General features: G+C 47.6%; 1 protein-coding gene across 1 annotated transcript in view; it reads right to left on the reverse strand.

Moving 5' to 3' along the window:
* COL23A1 (collagen type XXIII alpha 1 chain) overlaps positions 1–24,277 on the reverse strand; it is a gene marked incomplete at its 5' end in the record, with an annotated part of 185,503 nt that overhangs the window by 155,375 nt on the left and 5,851 nt on the right.

Raw genomic sequence — 24,277 nt, forward strand, 5'->3', positions numbered from 1 at the left:
AGGGACAGATTTTTAGGTTTTCATCTAAATAAAGATCTGATCTTTCAGTTCATGTGGACAGCTGCTGACTGCACAGCCAAAAACCCCTATAAACCTGCTGGTGAGCAGACAGCCAACTACATGAAGTAATATGTTAGAAATAAACTCTTCCCATTTTCTTAATTAACAGTTCCTAAAATCAACTGCAGAGATAAAGCTCTGGTCAATTTTTTTTCCCTGCAGTCATTTGAAGAAAAAGAAGTTGATTTTGTATCATGTTAGTTTTCCCATGTATAACTCAATTAGCATTAAAACCTGTATGAAAACCACATCCTGATGTTTGTTGGCTGCAAGAATATAAAATCACTTACGTCGATCCCAAGCTGCTCTGGCCAACAGAGCTGTCTGTCATTTGTTTTCTAAGTGCCTGGCATTCTGGCACACCACAGGTTAGGGTTTTTAAAGACATCTGATTTACCTCAAGGATACCCTAAAGAGTCAGCCTAGCGTGAACACACATACACATTTCATAAAGGTCATTCAAAAGTAACATCTGCTATTGATTCAATCTGAAAACTCATAACTAATCACTATAAACAGTTACTTAAGCAATCTTCTCCTTAGTAAAAATTACTCCAAAGGAGTAGTCCCTTCTCATGCATAAAATAACTTTGTTATTCGTCTCCTGATTGCAGAAATACAGGGAGAAAAAGGAGAATTGTATCAGTCCCCTTAATACAATCACAAAAATGTCCATCAAGTAAAACCATCACTTCACACTTGCAACATTTCAGCTCAGGTAGGAAAGCTCAAGGAGACTCCCACACCCCGCTCTCCCCTTTTCAACTCACTCTTTATAGGACAACACAACTATTTGTCTTTCTCCCAAGATTTCCTTTAGGGCTGCAGCCACATTCCCCAAGGCCAGGCATGCTTATTGGCATGCTCATTGGCAGGACAGCTGCAGACCTGTCAGAACCACCCGTGCCCACGTAGCGCCAACCCAAGGCTTCAAGGCCTGTGAGATCTCAACCCCAAAGCAGCCCCAGCATCGTCTTCCCACAGGCCAGGCAGAGCTCTGAGGTTTACAGCAGAAAGCTGGTTGTGTATCTAAGTTACCCCATTTGAATGGCATTAAAGAGGACAGCAGGCACTGGTGTCCAGAGGGAACACCTACAGAAGCGGCAGCTCCAGGGACGATGATGAGGGATTTTGTTTGAGGCGAGTAAGTCACTCGCTCTGCAAACATGCAAGACCCGACCTTTGGGGAAAGGAAGGAACATCTGCCACAGCTGAACATTCCCAGCGACCAAAGGCACTTTCACACATCTAAACACCTCCTGCACCTGCTTTGCATCTGAACGGGTGAAACCCAAGATGGTTTTTAAAGGCAAGGTGTTAACTTCTTGGCTTTAGTTCTGCTGGGTTATCTCACTTTTCACTCTGACTCAGGAGTCCAAAGCGGCATCACGCACTGCCACTGGTGCCACAGGGCAGACAGATGCGGGTCTGACCTGGTGATGCATTTCTCATTCAGCCCCAACATCACCACTCCTGTCAAGACATTCAGGGCTACATTTTGTCCCAGCATGTAAAGGCCTGCACTGCCATCCATTTCATTCCCCAGTCACCAAATTCGCTCTCTAGAACTGTGCTCACTGAAGAAAAGAAACAGGCTGGGGAAATCAGAACTGTGCTGATGTAAAAAGGGATGTTTTCAGCCTGAAACTATTCAGGCCATTTAGAGGTTTCCAAACAACCCCAAACCAAGTGATTTTCCTCATGGTTAAGCATCAGACACACACATAATTAAAGCATTCATTTAACTTGGGTCAAAATTAGTTGAAGGCTTTTTGGTGTTCAGAAGAAAACCTGGAAACCACTCTATGCAGGGAAAATTATTCACTTACTGGATTTCCCACTACCTGTTGCTTCCTGGGGATAACTGCTTATAAACCTGGGGATAAACCACCTTAATTTGAGACTTGGACACCTCAGTGCATTTCTGCAACAATCCTTATAAACACATCAGACAATCGCTTCCTCCTTCTGCCCTTGTGGATGAGGAGATTACTATGTGCACAGACATCCCAACTCAGCAAACTCCTCCTGGCTGTAGACCTTGCTGTGTCCTCTCAAAGCCCAGCGTGGGGACAGCCCACCCATGGCTGGGGAGTTTATTATGTAGATATTTAAGAGCATTTTGTCTTATCCCCCAAACTGCAAATACTAATACACCCAAGCTCATAAAACACAGGCCAGCCTCAAACATTCCGAACTCTTTCACAGTGACATGTAGCAGACCTGGATGCTCGTCCATCACATTTACAGGTTATTAAATCTCTTCTCTGTACTGAGTGTGCTTTGAAATAGAGGCAGCAGTAAGGAAGCAGGCTCTTGCTGAGTTTATGGCACATCGAAATACACATTTCACACATCTACCCAGCAGTCAATCCTCTCCCATCACTGAAGACAGCCTGCCTCGAGCACCACTCTCTCCAGACAGAAAAGCAGAGAGTCTTTATTTTTTAATATGGCTCCACACAAACATGCACACACATCACTCAACAGCAGTCCTATGTAAGGGGCTGGGAGAAGTCACTGTGTTTTAGAGGCAGTGAAATCAGCCCAGGCTACAGAGGGCTGCAACAGAAGGTATTTACAGCAGAAATGGTTATGGCATCTATAAGCATCAGTGTGAAAACTCAGTCTGACATAATTCTTTATGGTTAAGCACACAATAAACAATTGGGGGTTTTAAAATTTTGGGTATGTGGAAGCACATTAATGTGCTTGCCTGAAGGTTTCCAGGGAAAGTCATAAACATTGTGGACATGATAAACTCAATTAGTTCAGTAAACAAACAAGGTCCCAATACACCCACATCAGCAATGTTCTGCAGCACGTTATCAGTTCGAGTCCTACATCCTACATTAACAAACAGAAAGACATTTTCACTTGTAAGGATTCAGACTTTCCACTTTAAATTCCCAGCTGTATGGAATTCCTCTGCAGCAAATCCCATGCTTTCGGGACAATTTCTTAATTAAGCCTACAGAGCAGAGATAGCCCAAAGCCAGCTCTGACCGCAGGCTCACACACCAGTAAGCTGAACTTCACAGGAACATTTGCTTAAATTGTTATTTCCAATCCCTGCTCCCAGCAGGGATCTTGCCTTTGGCTTTCCATAGCAGGCATCAGCTGACTGTCAGTCTGCTAAGGCTTCTGGCCATAGGCAACCAACTGCTGCTGCTGCACAGAGCTCCTAGTTAGCTGAGACGTGATTAAACTCCACCAAACTTGATGCAAAACACCCCATCATGCTCAACCATACTATTGTAGTCTGGCTTTTTCCAAGAGTCACGTCCCAGGTGCTCCTGCCAAATAGGAGAAGCAACACAATCGCTGTCACTTCTTTCAACAACCATGATACCATAAACACATACATAGTAAATATATAAATACATCCTCCACCTAATTCTGTCAAGTTTTCACACACCTTGGTTACCTCCTTTGTGCTTATTTTTTCATTTTAATTCTTTTCAGTAACATTGCTGATACATTTTACAGCAGAGCATCTTCTCTGGGGGCCAGAGCAGGAGCTGCAAGAGAAGCACTGGTGGTGTAGGAGGCTGGTATAGGAGATTGGGCATCCCTCCTCCAGCGAAACACAATCTATATGACTGAAGCCAAAGTACATACTCTCCAAGCCACAAGTCAGTGCCAATATAAAAATCTCCCCTTTTTTGCAAACCCCAGAAAGGAATTTTATTAGGTCTAAACTACCTGTGTGAAAGCAAACCACCATCCCATCAGGAAGCAGAATTTAATCCTCTCTTCCCAGCAAGTGGAAGAGTTGCTGTTTTTCTTGGCAGACAGGTCTGTTTCAAATACACACATTAGGAAAACCACAGCTGGATAGAGGTGAAAAGGTTCCTTTTCAGAGCAGATCCTATTTGGTGTACGCAGCAAGGACGAAGTTCATTTTATCAACACAGAAAGCCTAGGAAACCTTCCAGCTTTCAAGAAATTAAAGGTAATTTTAGGTGTAGTCACCCAGGAAACATCTTGTTGATGCACAAGAGGCCTTGAAAATTCAGATGTGGGGAGGCAAATCTCCTGCTCCCAAAACCTGAGACCCCCGATAGAGTCACCACCACACATTGATGCCCCATGTTATCTCAGACTGAAATCCTGATTTACCAGAGGATGACTAGCCAAGCTAATTAATTCTAACTACATTTCTTCACAGGGAAAAAAAAAAAAGTGCATCTTTCCAGCTGAAGTCAACATTAAATTCAGCTCAAACTCTTTCCAGCACCTCGCCCCACTCAGGGTGTTACTTCCCGAGGACACTTGTGTCCCTCCCGCAGCCACATGCTTCAGCCCCAGGGGAAAGGGAAGACGGGAAATCACACCCACTGTAGGGGGGAAAAACACATCAGACCTGGTAAAGAAATCGATCCTTCCATGAAAAAATAATCTCTTGCATTCCCATGTAGGCAGACATCAAACTATGTGTCCCACAGCAAGAGAGAAAGCGGTTTGTGAATCCACAGCCAGAGCTGACACCACCCAGGGCAGTTTCTGAGATGATTTTTTCTGGTCCTTGCTCAAGGCATACACTAAAATATAATAACAATTAAAAAAAAAAAAAAAGAGCAGAAACATTTTTACTCCCTGGGTTAGACCCTGGCTGCTAAAATGCATGTTTGTCTCAGTTCAGGGCATGGAAAGTTTCTGATTTTAAAAGGAATTAATCTGTTTACCACAGATTGTATTAATTAGGGGTTATTGCAGAACCATATTCTGTGCTAGAAAAACACCACCACATATTTATCAAATTTTAACCATGATTATTGTGTTTTATTGTTTCATAAACTTTGAAAATGTCATGTCATGATCTATTTCATCTCAGACTTTCCTTTCCATCTAGAAACCATTACATATGCTCCGAGGAGAAGCCAACCCAGCTGCGCATGTATGTACTACAGGATTCTGTTTGCAATGAAAATTATCTGCAATTGATTCTCATGGAGACCAATCTTCACAGGCATCCTGCGAAGCCAGAGCTAAATAACAAACAGTGTTTGTAAAAAACCATACATTTTCCTGCAGGCAAAAAGGAAGGGAAAAAAAAAAAAGGGTGTGTGGGGGAAATACAATTAGCACACTAAGGGCAGTTCCAAGCTAATGGAAATTGGGAGACATCACCAAAGCACCAGAGATGCTTTACTGTGATTTCAGTTGTTGGAGCCCTGTGGAAGAGCATGGAAATCCACCAAGAAAACCCAAGTTTTTGAAAGAAAAAATATTTAACTGGAACCAAAGGAAAACTGCATGGTGTAGAGGAGAGATAGACAAGCGCAAGAGCATCGTTAGCGCTTCTGTCTCTCCAAACAGTGATGCCGGGCGCTCAAAGGGGATATGTCAAACTCCTGCACGCCAGAGTAACAGCAGAGAACCATCACGAGCAGGCTAGCCATGCCACGGGAGGTCTGCAAACTCAGTTTTGTCCCCATTCTCCCTCTCCTGCTACAGCAGCATTAAACTCCCAGTGATGTTTCTTTGATTCAATATTTGAGTCCTCTCAAGCTCCAGACCCTCTCACCTACAGCAGTGGCCATGCCACGTGCCAATTCTCCCTCCTAATTCATTCCAGCATTCATGTTCCCACATGGGAATTTCATTTACAGCCCCTCTCCACACCCACACCCCGCCCCCCCCCCCCCCTCCCCCATGCTCTCCCAACCCCCTTCTGTGGATTTAATTCATTCATCAATTCAAACTCCGCTCAATACGGGGAAGGCATATGAGTAGGGTTTGGATTCCCTGAATTTACCAGCCCAATCACAGGGGCTCTGTGGTCTCCATCTTTGCCTAATGGTTTTCCAGCCTCCGCAGGGACAGGGGAAGACCCCTGGACAACTAAGACTCTGGTTGTGGATACTGGACCAATTTGCCACTGCACTCAAAAGGCATCATGCTACAGGCAAGAGTGAAAAATCTTGCTTCTCTTAGCCTGATAAAAGCATCCCATCAAGAGATGGGAGAAGGCCAGCACCTCACTGCTTTAATTGTCACCAAGCCAATATTGATGGGCCCTCCAAACACCGAGACAAGCTCTGAAGCAGAGGACACTTCCCATCCCAGCACCCAGGTGCTGTGCAGGGGTGCAGGCGGTGCTGGGTGGCACAGCTGTGCCTGACCCAGGGCAAGCAGAGGAAAGATGCGAGATGCTGGGCTGACAGAGCTGCCTCCTTTCATTACCCCAGCCCTCATCTGCTCTGCACACTGAGTTATTGACCACTGACCTCAGGGCCGTTACAAATAAGTGAACACTTGGCTGCTAAGCGCTGTGTGAGCAGAGGGCTGCCCCTCTGTCCCCTCTCTGTCCCGCCAGGGTCAGGGGCCACTGCCCCATTAAGTCCTCAATTTCAAAAGCCTCCAGCACAGAAATCAGTAAGACCCATCAGTGAATTGCACTAAAACTCCATTTTCATCTCCCAAAGCAGAAGCCTTTACCAAAGGAGAGCCCCATCATGCACACACAGAGCCAGGATGCTGCTGTTAGGGAAGAAACAGCCCCCTGAGCTCCCTCCATCTCCCCAAACACACTCCAGACACAGAGGATCGCTTGAGGGCTGGGCTGGCTCCTCTCAAGGAGCTTGTCCCTTAGAGCAGACAAACTCAAAAGGATCCCCAAACCCTACCTAATTGATTTTATGCATATTCTGTGGATTTTATGCATATTTCCTATCTTTCCTGGCAGCAGAGTGGATACAAAAGGAATCCAGTCCAGTATAGCTTGCTAAACAGATGGGAAAGTCTCTGTGCCCTGCAAGGAAGTACCACTGAAATAATCCAAAGCAGCAGTACTAAAAGTGTAGTATCTAGGCCAGTTTTGAGCACCAGGGACTGGATCTCTGACTCTTTCTAACCTTACAAAAACCAAACAAGTGTCAAAAGCTTCCTAGTTCTTTGGCACCAAATTCACTACTTGATGTTCAAGAGCCTCCAGTGCATCTCCTCCACACTATCGCTTGCAAAACTCCTATCTTCCTTTTTATAAAGCCTGGAGAGTTCAGTGTTAGCTGGTAAGTTATGAAACAATAGGGTCTGCAAGGGCAGAAAAATGCTTCCCTCAACTTGTAAACTTCTCTATTTGAAATGGTTTGCTGGGATTTCTGCCAGGAGCTGGTGGAAAGTTTTCATATCTGTGCTGTACAATTAAAATGTCAAAGACAGAGATTACTCAGTGCATTAAGAGGAAAGCTAAAGAAAAGCCACACATTTTTAGGAGTCATATTCTTCCCTGAATTATGCCAAGACTATCTCCTCATTCAGCATGAGCCAATGTTTCATATACTAATCACAACTATTACAAGGATCTAGCCAGTTTTTAAACTTTTTGCCACTTTGCCCCCTTCCCATCCTAGATTTCTCCCTCCTGGCCCACAAGCAGCAACACCTTGAGCATCTCTCAGCACAACATGCACCAGCCTCAACTCTGCTGCAAGCACACACCATTGGCTCGGCTGGGTTCGCAGTTTGGATTCAGTAGGTATCTGCAAAAGAGTCTGATATCAGATAGCAAAACACATCCACATCATTCAGGCATGCTCTGATCACCAAGACTGTTTTTCAAACTCCCAGAAACAGTTTCAGATCAGAGTTGTTACTGCCATGCAAAAGAACAAGGTAAAATGTGGTCAGTTCAGCAGGTTCCCATTCACCTTTCCAGACCTGAGCCTGCAGACATACTGTAGGATGCTTACAGTGGTCTGGCACCATCAAGATAATGCACTCACAGCTAAAAAGTGAATACTCAGAATTGTAGGATTACAGGGGGGTAGAGGCAACAATGTGTGCGTGAAAGGTTTTGGTTTTTTTTTTTAATAGGGATACCCAAGATCTCAGCAGGCACACAGTTTGCATAAACTCCTCCATGGTGGCATGAGTCAGAGGCAGCACAGAGCTGGGACACCAGGACCAGCACTGCCCCTGCTCCTCCAGTGTGACTGGGTGACCTGGGAGTCCCGAAGCAGCCAGAAACCAAGAGCAAATCTGATTCCCACACAACTGTTTGCTCATTTGAGTTGCCTGTCGGTACGTAGCAGGGGTAGGGGAGCAATGAATACAATTCAAGCTCAGTAACAGTTTCCTTATGCCCATGTTTGAATAAACACTCTAACATTTTCAAATAGAATTTTTACCCAGTAACACCAGGGGGGAAAAAGATACTGCACACATGCTGGTTCCCACCCAAATGCAATCAGTGTAACGCAAAGCAGGAGGTGCCACAGGTCAGTGCTGTCCATGTGGATGTGCCAGGACACAGCAGATATTTAGTGGGACCCTCCAGCACTCTGTGAGAGTGACCAGTGCCAACCAGCACCACTGAGTTCCCCTAGAGAGGGTTCACAGCCTGTCCTGTCACTGAGCTCCCCAGCACACGTTGCCAGGATCCAAATAAAACAGAAATAATTTAAAAACCAGGCTCATTCCTCATTGGTGGGTCTATGCAATCCCATATCTCATTTTTCTTGGTACTTGGCCTCAGGCCATGCAAGTAATCCTGAGTTTTGCTAAGCCTGAGCAAAGCCCTGGTTTGGATAGCAGCACTCTTACCCAGAACTAGAACTAATAGCTTCACAATTCGATAATGTGAACCAGAGTAGAGAGGAAATTATTCTGGCAGAAGAGAGCAGCGCTGGAACCAAAAGGTCAATCTATTTAAGGAGCAGTACCACAGCAGTACAGACTATACAGTCAAACCACCGTCAGGAAACATGAGCTGCTGCTGGGCGATCTCCTCAACAGGAGACACTGCAACAGTTGGACTGATGCGTACACAAGCCTAATAAAAATCTCTACGTACTAATAAAAGCCTTTCAATCCTAATAAATAATAAATAAATCTATTAATGATAACCAGAACCAATACTGACCAACCAAAGCTAGAACCAGGACTGACTGCAACCCAAGGACTTGAAGTTACGTTCCCATTAGGACCTGCCTTAACATTACAGTGGACTTGTTGCATACAGCAAAGGGACCTGGGATTAACTTAGAGTAAGGCAAGGCAAAGACCCAGGGAGTGTGGACTGCACTGAAGGCTGTTGGAAGAGGATGGGCTTGCTGACTAAATCAATTGCCCTTAAACTCTCTGCAAAAATACATATTCCTGTCTGATCACTGTGCTTCACTCCTGCTCTTCTGAGGTACAGGTGCAGCAGAACATTTTGCAAGAGGAGAGGAGATGTGGGGGGAGGCAGGAGCTGCAGAGCAAGTTCCCTTTCATGCCCAGGTAGTTTGTCTGTGACATTGGAATTACTTACTATCCCAGCCCTCTTTTTCACCCAAAGTTGAGTATTACCCAATGTGAAAGACACTTTGGATGGAGACTTGTCACTTTTTGGTTTTAATTATTCATATGCAAATCCATTTGGGGATGGTGGGAAGACCACAAAGGAAACGACATGTCAAGATACATAAACTGGTAAGGAAGACAAGCAAACCAATGAAGGCTGCTCCAAGCAAAAAAAAGTATTTGCAAACAAACAGCTTCAGTTTGCTATGCACAGTTTAAGACGGATTATTTATAGATGAGAGATGAAGAGTCGCATGTGAACAGAAATGAAAGACTTAAATGATAACACATTAGCAACGTTCATACATCCAAGCTGATACACAAAAAGAGACATAGGCAGGGGAACATGTTCTTCTCAGATGTGTTTTTACCCAGGTGAACTGGAAACAGCTGGCTGTAGCTCTCCAGCTGACCAAAGCTGAGTGCAATGCTTGGCACTGGAAAGCTTCAGCCCCATTTTGTACCACCACACCAGTCTGCACTGCTTTAAAATAAGATTTAAACCCAAAGTTTCGTAAAAGAAAAAAGAACACCCAGCAACTTTCAGCTCTCCCAGAACTAGCAAGAAGGTCCCTTTTCCTGCAACAGTCCCACAGAGGTGTTCAAAACATGGACCTCCCATTTTCCCTCCCTGGAAATGACAGCCCTGATTAGGACTTGGCTGCACAAACCCAATGAAGCGAAACAAAAACATTTCACAGCCCACAGCATTCCTGGCTCCCCATCAAAACACTGGCAGCTGGGAGAGGGAAATCAAACCCCCTGGTCCCCACACTGAGCCTCCGTCCCTTCATCTTCCTTCTTCCAGCTTTTGCACTTCAAGCTATCAGATAAGTACAAATTGCCTCTAACAGGCATTATTAGTCAATGTCTCAGGTGCTAACGGCCATATCATCCACAGGCCTTGTCAGTGTGTCCTAATTTGAGTGGAAACAGCTTCAGCGAGTGGCCTTGATCAGAGGGGTCCCTCATCAGCCTCCCAGCTGAGAGCTGTGTTTCAGCTGGCCTCGTTCAGTAGGCTGTTTGTTACTCCTTGGCAGGGCTACAGCCCCAAGCAGAAGAGATTAATTGCTTAAACCCAGGGCCCCATTTTATGTTAAACCAGGCCATTGCTGGCTTCTACCAAGCACTGAGGTTTGAGAGCAGAAGGCAAGACTGACTATGCAAAAAGCTGGGACCCAATGGCAGCAACCTCTGCATCCATCAGCCCCAACAACAGCCACGAGCTTGTGCTTCGTCACTGTGGATGAGCAGCAGAACAGCAGTTAACAGCTGCTGCCCATCACCCCACAAGATGGCTTTCCAGATTGGGGCTTGGTTTGTGGTTCTTCTGGGGTCCCTCCTCTCCTTTACATTCTCCACCACCCTTCTCAGGCAAGATTTCCTTCATCCATAAAGGCTTGTCTGAGTCTACCCTGTCCCAACAGGCACTCCACACTCAAAAAAACCAACCAAAAAATATAACTCAAAACAAACAACCCCACCCCAAAAAACAACCCAGAAGAGGACAGCCCAGTCACACAACTCAATTGGATATGCCGTCATATGCTAAAACAATCAGAACTCCCTTCCACCCCCTGGGAAACCCCTTTGTTGTCATCTCTAGGAAGCCCCTTTTTGGGATCCACAACCCCCACATGAGGGCCAACAGCCAGGCCCAACCCCTGCTCTCCACCAAGCCTTGACCTTCGCTGAACAAAAAGGAAACCTGGGCTGGAGGACGCAGGGAGCAGCAACCTCAACAAAGTTTCTCAACTGCTCAGGCACTTCTTCCACAGACAAACCAGCTGGGTTACAACAGGGGCCCTGCAATGGTCTCCAGTGAAACTGCTCGCTCAGGAGTGTAGGGTAACGCAATCAGGCTCTGCAGCCCCTCCACAGTAAGAGCAATGCTTCATACAAGCAAGCAACAAGGAGCACACAGAGAGCCTTGCTGCAGCCACACACCTCCAGCATCAAAAATATAAAGGACTTTTCAAGCACCCAAGCTGCTTCAACAGCTACCCATGGACCAGACATTACAGAACCTCTTCACCCACAGACCAAACTGCACACGAGCCCTTCCACACACAGGCAGATACATAAATACACTGCTCCACTTTCCCGCTTGTGGAGAGTTTTGCTCCAGTGCACCTCAATCCCTCACCCACATACTGCAAGGCAAAGGGCTCAGGCATGCTGAGGACACCTGCACCTTACTCCCACTGCCTGTCTGAAAGGCAATCCCAACCCACACCAGCACAAACACTTCCAAAGCACCCCTTTGCTGCACCCTCCTCAGAACTATGAGATAGCAAACAGCATGAGACTCACCACAGCCACGGAGAATGCAGAACCATGGGCCTCACCAGCCTGGAAACCACCAAAGCCCCATCCTTGCTGCGGAGATGCCCCTTAAGGGTTGAATGAATCAATGCAAGAGCTCACAGGAAGCCCCCAAGCACAGGCTTTGCTGAAGGGCAGGAGGAGCCCCAGAGCCACGCCTGGGATGAGGGTGGTGCATCAGGAGCAGCAGCTGTGCCCACTTACCAGCAAAAGCAGGTGACGGCACCTCTGCTTGACAGGCTGTGCCTCCATGAAGGAAAAACATGCCCAATGCTCCCTTTGGAAAGAGGAGGGGGAGCAGCCCTATTGCCTTTTCCCTCCAGGAGATATTCAGAGATGGGGAGAGATGCTCCTGATGTCCCTCCTGGCTTGGTTAGGAAGGGAGGTAGCAGCCAGTTTAGGGGTCATTCCTGGGGTAAAAGGGGACATGAGAGAGGGGAGATGGAAGAATGTGGTGATACAGGCTCAGCATTATGGTTTTCAGCCTGCAAGATGGTGCCTCTCAGGCTGAAAGTCCCTCTGGGGTCACAGCCCTGGAGCAGCACAGCTCTGCTGATGCCCAGGCCAGTGCTTGGTGCTGCTGTTCCCTTCACTGTGAGCTATACAGCTAAGGAAAGAAATGTTGTTTATTTCACCACTTTTTAAATGTGCATTAAAATCTTCAGTAGAAATAAGTTTGCAAGCACACTGAGTGTTTTTTCTTGGTTTGCCCTGATGAGGATGCTGCGAGGCATTTAGAGGTCTGGGATTCCCTGCTGCAGCCATGAGGACAGAGACCAAAAATAAAACACTCCTGTGCATGAAGATGCTATAGAATGGGATTTTGGATCTTAAATGACACAGCTTTGTTGCCCAGGTGCCCTCTCCCTTGAGTGAGCAGTTTTACACTGAGGGAAAAGCGAACATTTTGGTCACAAAGGCCAGACTCCTTGGGGTATTCCCATCAGCAGCGCTGAGCTTGCTGTGTAAGGGGCAGTGGTACAGACATAGGGAATCCCCAGAGGCAGCTGGCAAAACTTCCAAAATTAAGTATCAAAATAATTTTAAAGTGAAACAGTTCAACAGACTGCGGGGTTCAAACAACACACAATTACCAGCTTAAACCAAATCATGATGGATTTCACCCATATCCCACAATGACGGTCCCCAGGGACAAGCTCTCGGCACAGAGCCATCAGTCAGGGCCAAGCTGGAGCAGAGAGGAGCTAAAACCTGCCAAACCCAGTGAAAGAGGGTGGGCATTTTGTCACTGGGGAAAGGAATGTCTGAGTTATTCCCTGCTCTTCTGTTTTCATTGCATTCTGCCTTGCCACTTAACAAGCACTGAAGAGTTTATACACATATATATCTTTATGGGAATATATGTGATACGATATATATATATGTATATAAAACTCCTTTTTCCTTATAACTACCACCTTGGGGCTGAAGAAGAGGGGGGGGGGTGGTGTTCCCAGGGAGGGGATGGGATGTATGGACAGGGTGGGATGGATGGATGGATGGATGGATGGATGGATGGATGGATGGATGGATGGATGGATGGATGGATGGATGGAGATAGGGTACTTCCAACTTCAGACCCCTTGTTAATTCAAAAAAGTGAGGTTTGGGGGGGTTCTTGATAGATCCTGGGTCCCTACTTCAACAAAACACAGCCTCCCCTTCTCTGCTTTGTGTGTGTGTGTAAAAGCAGAGAAGCCTGGCTTCTATCAAAGGCCTGAATGTGTCTTTGTGTCCCTGTAACCAAGGGGAGCCAAACCAGGGGGGGTGATTGGGCTGCTGCTCCTCCAGATCCTCCAGACCTTACGTGTCTGATCATCTCCTGCACAGCCGTCTGCCCCAAGCACCGGGGCATGACCAAGCGCTCGGGGATGCTGCGAGGCCCTGATGCACTCTGACCTCACGTCTGTGTGAAGAAATAGTTTAAAGACCATGAGTCTTTTCACTCTGAAAATGAAAGAGAGTTCCTTTAAGTCTGGGTTAATTCACTTTAAAGCAGCCCTCAAGGAGCTAAGTTACAGTGCTTTTATCCTTCAAGTCAGTGGTCTGCAGAAAGTCCCAAGTTGGAGTTGGACACCTCATCTTGGGGAATTTAACTGTATCTATAAAATAAGACTTTTATATATTTCTGATCTATAAAATGGATAGATTCAAAATAAATAAATAAATGCAGCAGAAAAGAAAAGCTCATGTAGCTTCTGGCCAGGGTCGGGGCACCTCTCCCTTAGCACTGCACCCCAACATGGGATCGACACTTGCCCAGGACAAGGGCAGGCAGACCCTCGTGCAGCAGTCACCCCAGGAACAAGGAGGACCCCTGATTCCACCCTCCAGGGCTGAGCTGGGAAAGCTGTGATTTAGGATGCAAAGCCTAGGAAAACAATTTAAAGAAGCAAATGAAGACAAGAAGCCCCCAGGTCCATGGCACAGACAAGGACCTTCACCCACACCAAAAGCAAATGACCCACTACCAACAGCACATTTCCCATCTAATCCCCCTCCAACAAATAACCCCCCTGTCTTCAGACGAGCCAACCCCAGCTGCCAGTAGCCAAAAAGTCAGGCTTTCTCTTCAGAAATGGGACACACATTCCTTACTGCTCCCTATCAGGACCAGCTTTTGCAATCAGCCTTGCCCTCAAGTCCCCCTGAGATGGCGCTTTAAGTCTCTTCACAAGGACTCTGCGCAACACGGTTGAACATATTTAAATGTTTGCACAATAGGGACCCAGAAGCATCATTATTTGGTAGCAGTTACTGCCAAAGCTTCCCAAAATATGAAGCAGATCATATCAATACCAACTGTTCTCATCTCCCAGACAGATCTGCTGGGGGAAAAAAAAGAAGAAGAAAAAAAAAAAAAGAAAAAGAAAAATCTGTTCAACATCTCATCCAAGTTCTTCAGTCCCTCCCAGCAGTGAAACAGCACAAACCTGCTTGATCCTCCTGCACCAAGCGTGCTGCGCGTTGGAGTAGCGCAAACGGGGACTGCTCAGACACAGCACAAAAGGGGAGAGAACCCAGACAAATTCGAGCCAGAAGAAACATTTCCAGATGTACTGCACTGATAGACCTCATCTCTACTAGCATTTCTCTTTTTTTTTTAGAAGTCTGACCACAAGCATACAGATGGTTGGGAACTCCATCGATCCAATTTAATTTTTCTCTGTAAATGCTTCCCTCTCCATGTCATACTTGCTGGGAAGCTGCCCAAGAGCCTGGGGCATGAGGGGTGAAATTTTTATCTGGTGCACAGGGCTTGAGTTTAAGAGGTCCACCCAGGGGCTGCTGGCCTCCACATGCTGCTTGTACAGCCAACGACCACGGTTGTCCTACAAAAGCAAAGGGAGAAATGTAGGATTTCTTGCAAGTGTGTAGGAAACTTGTGGGCTGGACAAGTAACCAAAGGGGACCTTCTGATGAACTAAGTCCTGTGCCGTTGAGGGTTGGGTTTGGTTGTTCTTGCCATGGGATTTTTCAGGGGTGATTAAGTAGTAATTTGTGTTTGGTCTTCAAGTCTTGTCATGACTGCAGTCATTTTGAAAAACTAAATCAGAAACGGCAGCCACCATTCAGCAGAAGGCAACTTCTCTTAATGTCTTCAATAATTACAAAATAGACCAAATTTAAAAGTGTACCCAGAAATGTGAACAACAGCTTAAAATACAACCAATGCAGCCCCTAATCCCTACCCCAACCAAGATCCAGTGTGGCCTACGAGATGAATACATGGTCTTTCACAAATACCTTCACAACTCCAATCTGTTGAAAAAGGTGGCCTTCTGGCACCAAATTAGCACTTATCCCAGTGACAGGCTGCCCAGAGAGGTGGTGGATGCCCTGTCCCTGGAGCTGCTTAAGGCCAGGCTGGATGGGGCACTGGGCAACTTTGTGTATATCCAGGCCTGGAGGTTGGTGGCCCTGCCTGTGGCAGAGTGGTTGGAACTCTGTGGTCCTTGGGGTCCCTTCCAACCCAGACCATTCTGTGATTCTATGACAGTCTCTCCAGAGCCCCCTCAGTGAGTTCCCTGGCTACATCCTGTACGTGCAGTTTTTTCCTCCCTCTAGGTCTCATTTAAAAGAGCAAAGGAGCACGTACTGGGTGGGCAGGGGGACATCCAGGATCTGCCATCCCCTGAATTCCCAGCAGCTCTTTGCCTCGCACACAGACGAGGCTGCGAGTCCAATCCATCTGCCGCAGGGATGAAACCCAAGACGCACATTGTATTCGCACAGGCTGCCAGATCCGAGTGTTGGGGGGATCTTGGCACCAACCCACCTTCTGCCACCCGAGAAAACAATGTCGGATGGTGACAAACGAGTAACAGGTGGAGGTTTAATTAGGTCACCAAGCCACACGAGTGCAACCTGCAAGGCTGCGTTAACGCAAATGCTTGTGCCCACCGTACTCGGGCTGCAAAGCCAGAGCCCACAGAGCCCATCGCCTCCCCCCAGGGCTGGATGCTATGTACAAGTGGTGGGATTACCATGGGGTCATAGCTGGGAAATGACATGAATTGTTGCCTCTTGGGTCCGATTTAGAGAAGCAGAAAGAAATCCAGCCTTTTTACCGTCTAGTTTATCATGGCAGGACAGGTGCAATTAAAAAAAGATCAGCAACCGAATCTGTCTCCTCACGCTGCTTCTCCTTGCAGCGAGTCACCACGAGGACCTGTCACTCAAGAGACTGGTGTACCTTGTGCACGTGCACAGTGAGGTCAGTTCAATGGTCGGATCCTGCACATCCAGCACCAACCCCAGCTGGGTTCAGCCACCACAGTCCCACCACCTCACCCAGCACCCCAGGGACGAGGGACCCCAGGGACACTGCCACAGCAATGCTGTCTCCAGACTCCTCACAGCCGCGCATGGACAAACCCAGAGCCAAGTCCTCCACGCCGGCTGCTTTCAAACCAGCTTTTCAGCGTTTTCTTACAGCCAGACCTGCTTCATGAAAAATGAAGATGTGGGGATATTCAGTCACATGGGCACAGGGGAACTGCCACCCCCTAAACACATCTGGGCACAAACCTGCTGGTGTCAAACCACCTTCCTGTGGAGCAAGGTCTGGGTGCTCTGCCTGTCAGCACGGCAAGTTAAGTCATTTCACTGCTGCAGTAAAGGTAAACCCTGGCCCACCCTCAGGATTAAGACTGGGATGCACTGAGCTCAGCAGCTACTGACAACAGTAGGATTTTCGTGCCATAAGGCTCCTGCTTGCTCAGGATACTGCAGTTTCAGCTACGAAACCCTCTGGCACCCAAAGAAATCCTGCCTCCTTTCTCCCTACTGCCTGACTGCACTGACCAGCTCACTCAAGCCAACTTCCCAGGAAGTTCTATTATACAAGTGTTTAATGATCTAAACTCATTTTTTTCCCCAAACTCTTTGGAGCTCTGACCCACCCTTATTATTTGCCTTAAATGACTCTAAGCAGGTCCTACACGTTTACAGGTTTCCCCTTAAACATCTTCATATCTTCCCAGGGAACCAAGACTCATATTTTGAGAAAACAGATGGAACTTTCCTGATCTTTCTCTGCTTTTATGTCTGAAATAACTCCTGGAGCCCTCAGTACAGTCCCATCTGGCAGGGTTGGTGCTTGGCTTGTGGTTTGGGTTGGTAGCAGAGGTGCAGGAAAGGAGTGCAGTGACCCCCTGCTCGTGGTTGGTATTTGGAGTCACCCCCTAGTGCCCAAAAGCCAAGGCTGCCACATTTCTCAGTGCTGCAACGTGGGTTATAATCCTACCAGGACTCTCAGCTGTAACCACCTTTGGGTCTCACTCTCCAATTCGCCTGCCTTCCTCCTGTAAAAATACAACAGCTAAAGGATGAGTCTGCCTCGCAAGGTGAAGGCATGTTACTCAGGCAATGATGTTCAGGGGAACACTTTTCTTTAGGAAACTATTCAGCAAGGATTGAAAGGGACTGTCTTGCCCAGAAATCTGTAAAATAACCCCCAAAAAGCTGCTGCTGAATTCGTTAACTTGGGGATTAATTCCAGTCTTTATCAGAGTGAAAGGAGCGATGAAGATGTATTTAGATCCCTTGAAGTGCAGCACTCCTTCCTGCAGCCCTACAAAGCAGAACAAATGACCAGAGCCTAGAGCAAGGAAACAGGAGCAAGAGTGCAGCACCAGGCCAGAGCAGCACCTCTGGTCTCTGAACAGCAAAGCAGGAGATACATTGAGTTTGTGGGTAGTCCGGGGCTTCTCAAGCCAGTAGGGTAGATGGAGCTGTTTGTCCAGCCTTTGCCCAGGCTGGTGTGCCCTGAAAGAGGCCAGAGGGATGGTTATTTGACAAGATCTAGTGAGAAATGAAACAATACCCCCCCAGCACAGGGAGCACAGAGGCATGACAGTTTTACATCCCCCCCACACTCCAGTCTGGTTTTCACTCCTGTTGCCTCAATGCTCCCAGCCCTGTGCAGTCATGCTTGCTGTGCAACACAAGTCACAGAGCATCAGCCTAGAGCTTTTTGGTGGCTGAGAAACAAGGCAGCTTTTGCTTCAGGAATACAGCAGTGGCAGCCGACTGCCACAAAATCATTTCTGCACTAAAACCTGCTTCCATCAGCGCTGCACGAATGAGAAGATCAACATAAAGCACGCCGGGTTCGAAACACATTCCCAGCCTGTTACATAGAGGATTGACAGGAGATGACAGCACCACCAGCCCAAGGAGACAGCACGCAGACACAGGAGGTACCACGCCAAGCCCAGTCTATTTTCAATAATCAGTTCTGCAGAGCCAAGTTGCTGCACATGGGGCGGGGTGGGGGTGACATTCATCCAGCACGTGGACAAGAAAGAGAAGGAAACCCACTGGAAACCGCTGGGAAACTCCCAGGTGAGTCAATTCACCAGCATTGAACCAACCTGCTTCCGAGCCTCCTCTCCCGAAAGGCAGCGCTGAAGGGGCTGGCAACACAAAATATCTGTGCCTAGATAAATGACTTCGCATGTCGAGACGCAGATAAAGTTCCACAGAGCCTCTTGCAGAGGATCTGGTCATCGGGTTTATTTTTGTAGTGTTCATTACACTCAAAATAACTTTGGCAGACGTAGAAAAAATAAATTTTCAAAGCCTTCCCCCATTGATGTCACCAGTTTTAATTAATTTTTGCTGAAGTGGTCTAAAGATGAATGCTGCTGGGAAAGGGCTGGTTCCTGGTACACTGCTCTGTGAAAAGGCCAGAGCTGCACCAAATGCCACCAGGATAAATACTGCCGCGGTCTCCCTGGGACGTGGCTCCGGCCCATTATCCTGCGCCAGTGGTTTTGAGGCCAGACTGTCTTTTAGCTCACGCCTCTGAGACCGTGTCAGAGGCGCTGCCAGCTCTGGGAATAACACTGGTACCACACTATTTCCTGCCTCGGAAAGTCCTGGCCACATCCAGCATTTAATGTCACCTCGGTAGGACATTAAATGTCACTGCTGGCTGACACAGCAGCTGATCTGGTAGGGTATTGTTCAGATGGGTGTTGAGCAGAGGACATGCCTTTCCCGTGGGGAAGCTCTGTTTGAGAGCAGTCCTCAAATTCCCAGTCCCAAACCTCCCTTTTTGTGCACACCTGGCTGTTGCCTGCTGCTCCCTCCACCACCACGAGCTCCTCATCAGGGGCACAGAGCAGTGCCAGAATTGGCTTTGCGATGGAGAAAAGCAAGCCAGCGTGAGGAGAAGTCCCCCTGACCACAACCATGACAAATCTGGCTGCTGCCACGGTGCCAGCAACCCTTTCTGGACACACAGCAACTCACAGAGCCACGAGAAAATGGTTTGATTCCTTTCAAGAGGGACTTTGGGCTCCTTCCCCCTTGCTGGCTGGCACCCTGCAGCACACGCTCAGCCAGGAGGGGATGCCAGATCCAGCAAAACTCCCTCTCCTCCAGCTATTTCCATCTACTGCAACCCCTCAAAAAACAACCCCCTGACCCACAGGTTTCCATCCATGGAGAGTCTTGAAGCCACGAAAGAACTCCCTCAGTAGAGCTTTAAGGGGCCCAAGGATGAGATGGGGACCCACCACTCGCAGCAGCAGAAGACAGAGCATATCCACGCCCATCCCAGGTAGCTCCTGAGAGAAGGCGGCTGGCGGTTCCCGCACATGTGGCACACAGATGTGGCTCCAGATGTCCTCGGGGCCATCCATAAATATCCAAAAGGGACTGGGGAATGGTCGCCAGGAAGGAGCTGATGGAAGGTAGCCAGCAGTAATTTCTATGCTCAAAAGAGCTGCTAAGATCTGCCATCAGATTGCATTTTCGAAGGGGTAAGACTTGAAAACACGTAAAACTGAAAGGCAGTGCCTGTATTTAAGTGGCACCATTTGTCAAAGCCCTCCCCAGCCAGTTCTTCTTCGTTATTTAGGTGCTTTAACGCTTGGCTTCTGGCTCTTTTCTTTCTCTTTAAATACTGGCACAGGTTTTTCCATGCAGGAGAAAATTCTTATGGTATTTTTAAATTTAGGGGGGGGAGAAAAAAAAAAGGGTCTTGTTTATACTAATTATAACATCCCAGCCTCCTGTGGGCAAAGTCAGACTGAGAAAGTAAATCCTGCTGAAGCAGAGTGACTGGTAGGGGATGGGAAACCGAGGCAAGGAGGATTTAAAAAACATTTTAAAGCTTTAAGATGTGGCAAACCTCTTTGTCTTATTCTAAATCATAGAATTACTGAAAAATACTGAGCTTTAATGGCTTCAGGAGGCAGAAAGAAGTGACAGTAAGGAGTAGTTCAGATTTTTAAGCTCGATAGCTGGAAGGCAACTCAGAAAAGCAGAGATCACTATTTAAAAAAGAAATACTTGCTTTCATTTGCTATTTTTCCGGAACTATTTAGACCCAGATACTGAAGATGTAGAAAGAGAGCAGTAATGGAAAGCTGCTATCATGCGAGACAGTGTGAAACAAAGAGCGCATCCCATTTGGCCTGCTGGAAACCATCTGCCCTTTGTCAGGACTGCAAAGCAAGCAGAGCCCTCTTCCCCCTTGATCTTCAGCAATTAGGGAAATTCTGTCGTGCTAATTACCTGGGGAGACAACCCAGATAGGGAGCGACACTTCAAGACAATGTTTACACCAGTAAAAATGAGGCAGATCTTTCAAGTCACTGGGAACCACAGAAAGTACAGCACTAAACTTGCCCAGCAAGCTGGAGAAAGGTGATTCTTGGGTATAAACTTAGGGTGAAAGTTTAAAAAGAAAGAAAATAAAACCCCCAATAATAATATTATATAAATAATAATAAGCACAGCAAGAGAGCCTCTGGAGTTGCTGAGTCTGCAGAGGTAGGGAGGATTTTAAACGATCGGCTTCCCCAAGTTACACATGGTTTGAATTGAAAGAAGTGGAGCAATCCGCCGTCCTGCCGGCTGGGGTACCGCTCCGCTCTTCCCGCTGCCAAGCCATGATTGGGAAATATTTGTCACATATTAACTGGAACATCAGATTACTACACCGAACATTTAACACCGCTTTGTAATATATACATACGTTCAAAAGCATATGACACCGGCGCAGCATGGATTCAAGATGAAGACAAGGATATGCATCATCTAGCAGCCAGGAAACTTGGGAGTTAAGGCTCTGGAGCACAACGCCCGCGGAGGTACTGTTAAATAAAAGGGCCCATGGAAACACAAAGCATACGGTGAAATATGCATTGAAAGAACTGGAGGTTTTCACACCTTCACCCTGCTTACAGCGAGGACTGGCTGCCAGGCAGGGCATTTTCTGTGGAATTTGTTAGTTTAAGCCTTATTTTTAGTGGATTTAAGAGGAGACACTTGGTCCCAAGCTCTAGCACAGAGTGTCCAGCACCTCAAGCTCTTGAGGGGTGTTCTTACAGACCCTGAAGACTTTTGGCATGGCAAATATTGTATTTAACAAGAACCTTTTCCACCTCAGGTTTTAAAAAACTGTGCTTGAAAACACAAGGGAGAAAAGTTAAATAAAAGGCTCCTTAAAAAAAAAAAAAAAGAAATAAAAAGGTAGTTGGAGGCCACACAACTATGGACAAGTGCCTGCGAGCATGAAGCCTGAGCCCTGCAAGCAGGACGGGTTTAGTTTTGCCTCCATCTCACCTCCACGCGCTGATCAGCCTGTCCCAAAGGCCCCGCAAACGTGAGCTCCTGCACCTGCCGCATTTCGTCTTACGGCAGAGGCGGTGTGGGATCCCACCAGAGAAAGGGGCTCCATGCAAGGGGACGAGGAGCCTCTCTGCAAAATATTACAGGCCTGGCTCGGGGAACGACAATAATAAAAATATTGAACTGCTGTTGCACAGCGAGCCAACATATGGGGACAGCCTGTCCTGGGCCTGCCCAGCGCCAGCAGCACGCAACCGCCGCGGCCCGCTCCCAAATAGCTGGGGGCTGAAAGGCTGCGCTCCCCGCCAGAGCAGGGTCACCAATCCACCCCCGTTAAGGCATTTCAGACCCTGACCCGCACCTGGCCCAGCTGTCCTGAACCCCCCTCCCCCTCCTGGGATGCTCTCCTCTCCTCAGCCACAGGAATGCCCAAACCACGAAGGAGCCGAAGTGACACAAACTTGTTGTCATCCTTATCCGCCTCCGCCCTCCGCTTGGCCTGAATAAACAAAGCAAAACAACTGGGCTCCAAGCAGCGTGCAGATGCCGAGAGCAGCTACAGAGACACCTTTTTGCAGCGTGCCCGGCAGCAGAGCAGTTTTAAATTTTTAAATTTTAAAGCTTTTTTGGGGAAAAAAATTAATAATTATTCTTTTTCTTGCCGGTTGGGATGCCTCGGCGGCCCTGGTGAAATGGCCGGGCCCCCTCTGCTGGTCAGCACCCCCGCAGCTCCCCGCACCACTGCCATGCCCGAAAAGCTCCGAGCATCCCATCGGAGAAATCCCAAGCTGCTTTGTAACAACCCAGTTGAGCTCTGTACCAAGGAGATGACTTCCTGCGGGCACAACACACACAGGGGGAGGGTTTGGGGGAGGTTTTTTGGGGTGTTGCTGGGGGGTGCATTTGTGTCTTCTCTTTTGTTTGGGCTTGTTTGTCTGTTTTACAAGCTCTGATTCAGGGCTTTGTTGTAGTCAAAATAACTCCTTGTTTAACTTTTAAATGGATCAGTCGCCTGCTCCTGAACCGCTTTTCATGTGCAGCAAGTGGCATTTACCAAAGCAATCCCAAAAAACCACACGCCCTCCAAACTTCCAACAAACCCCCAAACTGACTGGCTTCAAGGAAGAAACAGGTCTTGTTCAAACAAGCCAAGCTCACAGGGCAAGCTCTCAGTGTGCCATTTACTCTCACAGCTGCCCACAGGTCTGCAAGGAGCCAGCCCCCCACTCCCCAAAGAGCCATCAAGGCAGGGACTGCGCTGGCAAGAGGACACAGCACCACCACCACCACTGCTTGCTTTAAATCCAGTGATAAGAAAGAAGGCTTAGTGCATTTTCTGGAGGAGGAGAGCCCCCTGCTCAGGCAGCTTCCAGCTGCCCCTGGGAAGTGGGAGCGGGGCTGCCAGTGCTGGCCATGCTCCTCACCTGCCCATGGGCAGGGCTGGCAGGATCTCCCCACCTCCCCATCCTCTCCACAGGGGACATTTCTTTTCCCCAAGGGCTGCTTTTTAGGTCCACGGACGTGAACTGAAGCTTAACTCTTAGTTTGTAACCTGGCATAACTCTGCAGCAAATTCTGGTGAGGTCCACAGGCTCACAGGGTATTTCTGGACCAGCCTCTTTAACAGGGCACAAGGCAACTCATCTTTCTTCAGGAGGAAAACAAACAAACAAAAAGCCAAGCATGTAACAATTCCTTTGATAGTGGAAGGGATTCAGGGATTCACGAGAGCTCAGCAGTGCATCCTCACCTTGGCACAGCGCTTGGCTCCCCAAGGGCGGTAGGCAGGAGCAGCCACTGATGCCACAGCATTTCCTACTTGCCAGGAAATCACTTCTTCCTTAAGATCACAGATTACTTTGACATTCATTACTAATGACTGCAGTGAGTATTTCAGTAGCATGTGGGAAAACCTTCCCTCTCCTCTCTTCTTCCTCTGCCCTGCCCCATTCCCCCATCTCTCAAACACAGCAACCAACGAACCCAGTGACCCAGAACCAAATTGGGACTTTCCTGGCCACAAAGGAACCTCTTCAATCCCAATTGCTTTCTGCAGAGCCGAGGAAAAGCCTCTTGACCCCTTAAACACACCACTGGTACCCCATTGCTCAGACTGGAGCAAGATGCAGACCGCGGAGCCCTGTGAGGCTGACGGCTTTGGCTGGGTCTGCACTTCAGAAGGGGGAAAACTGATTTGACCACCAGTGTCTGAAGAACTGAAGATAAGTGTGATTTGTGTCTCAGCTGATGGGGCTTGGTTCCAAGGCAGCGAGGCGTACGGGATGCTCACAGCACCCTTCCATTAGAAAATCAGTGGGTACAACTGCAGCGGCACGTTTGTAAGAGCATCGTTACCAAAACGTTCCTACAGTTATTACACATGATTTTACAGGGAAAAAGTTCATCTCTTTTGTCCTGAGTATGGATTAATGCTGTAGGGACTAACACAGGATGTCAGTAAAACAAAAATCACCCATTTGCCTATTCTGTGCCTACGTGTAGCACTTAAGGC

This window comes from Gallinula chloropus (assembly GCF_964237585.1).
Source record: "Gallinula chloropus genome assembly, chromosome: 10".
Classification (NCBI taxonomy): domain Eukaryota; kingdom Metazoa; phylum Chordata; class Aves; order Gruiformes; family Rallidae; genus Gallinula; species Gallinula chloropus.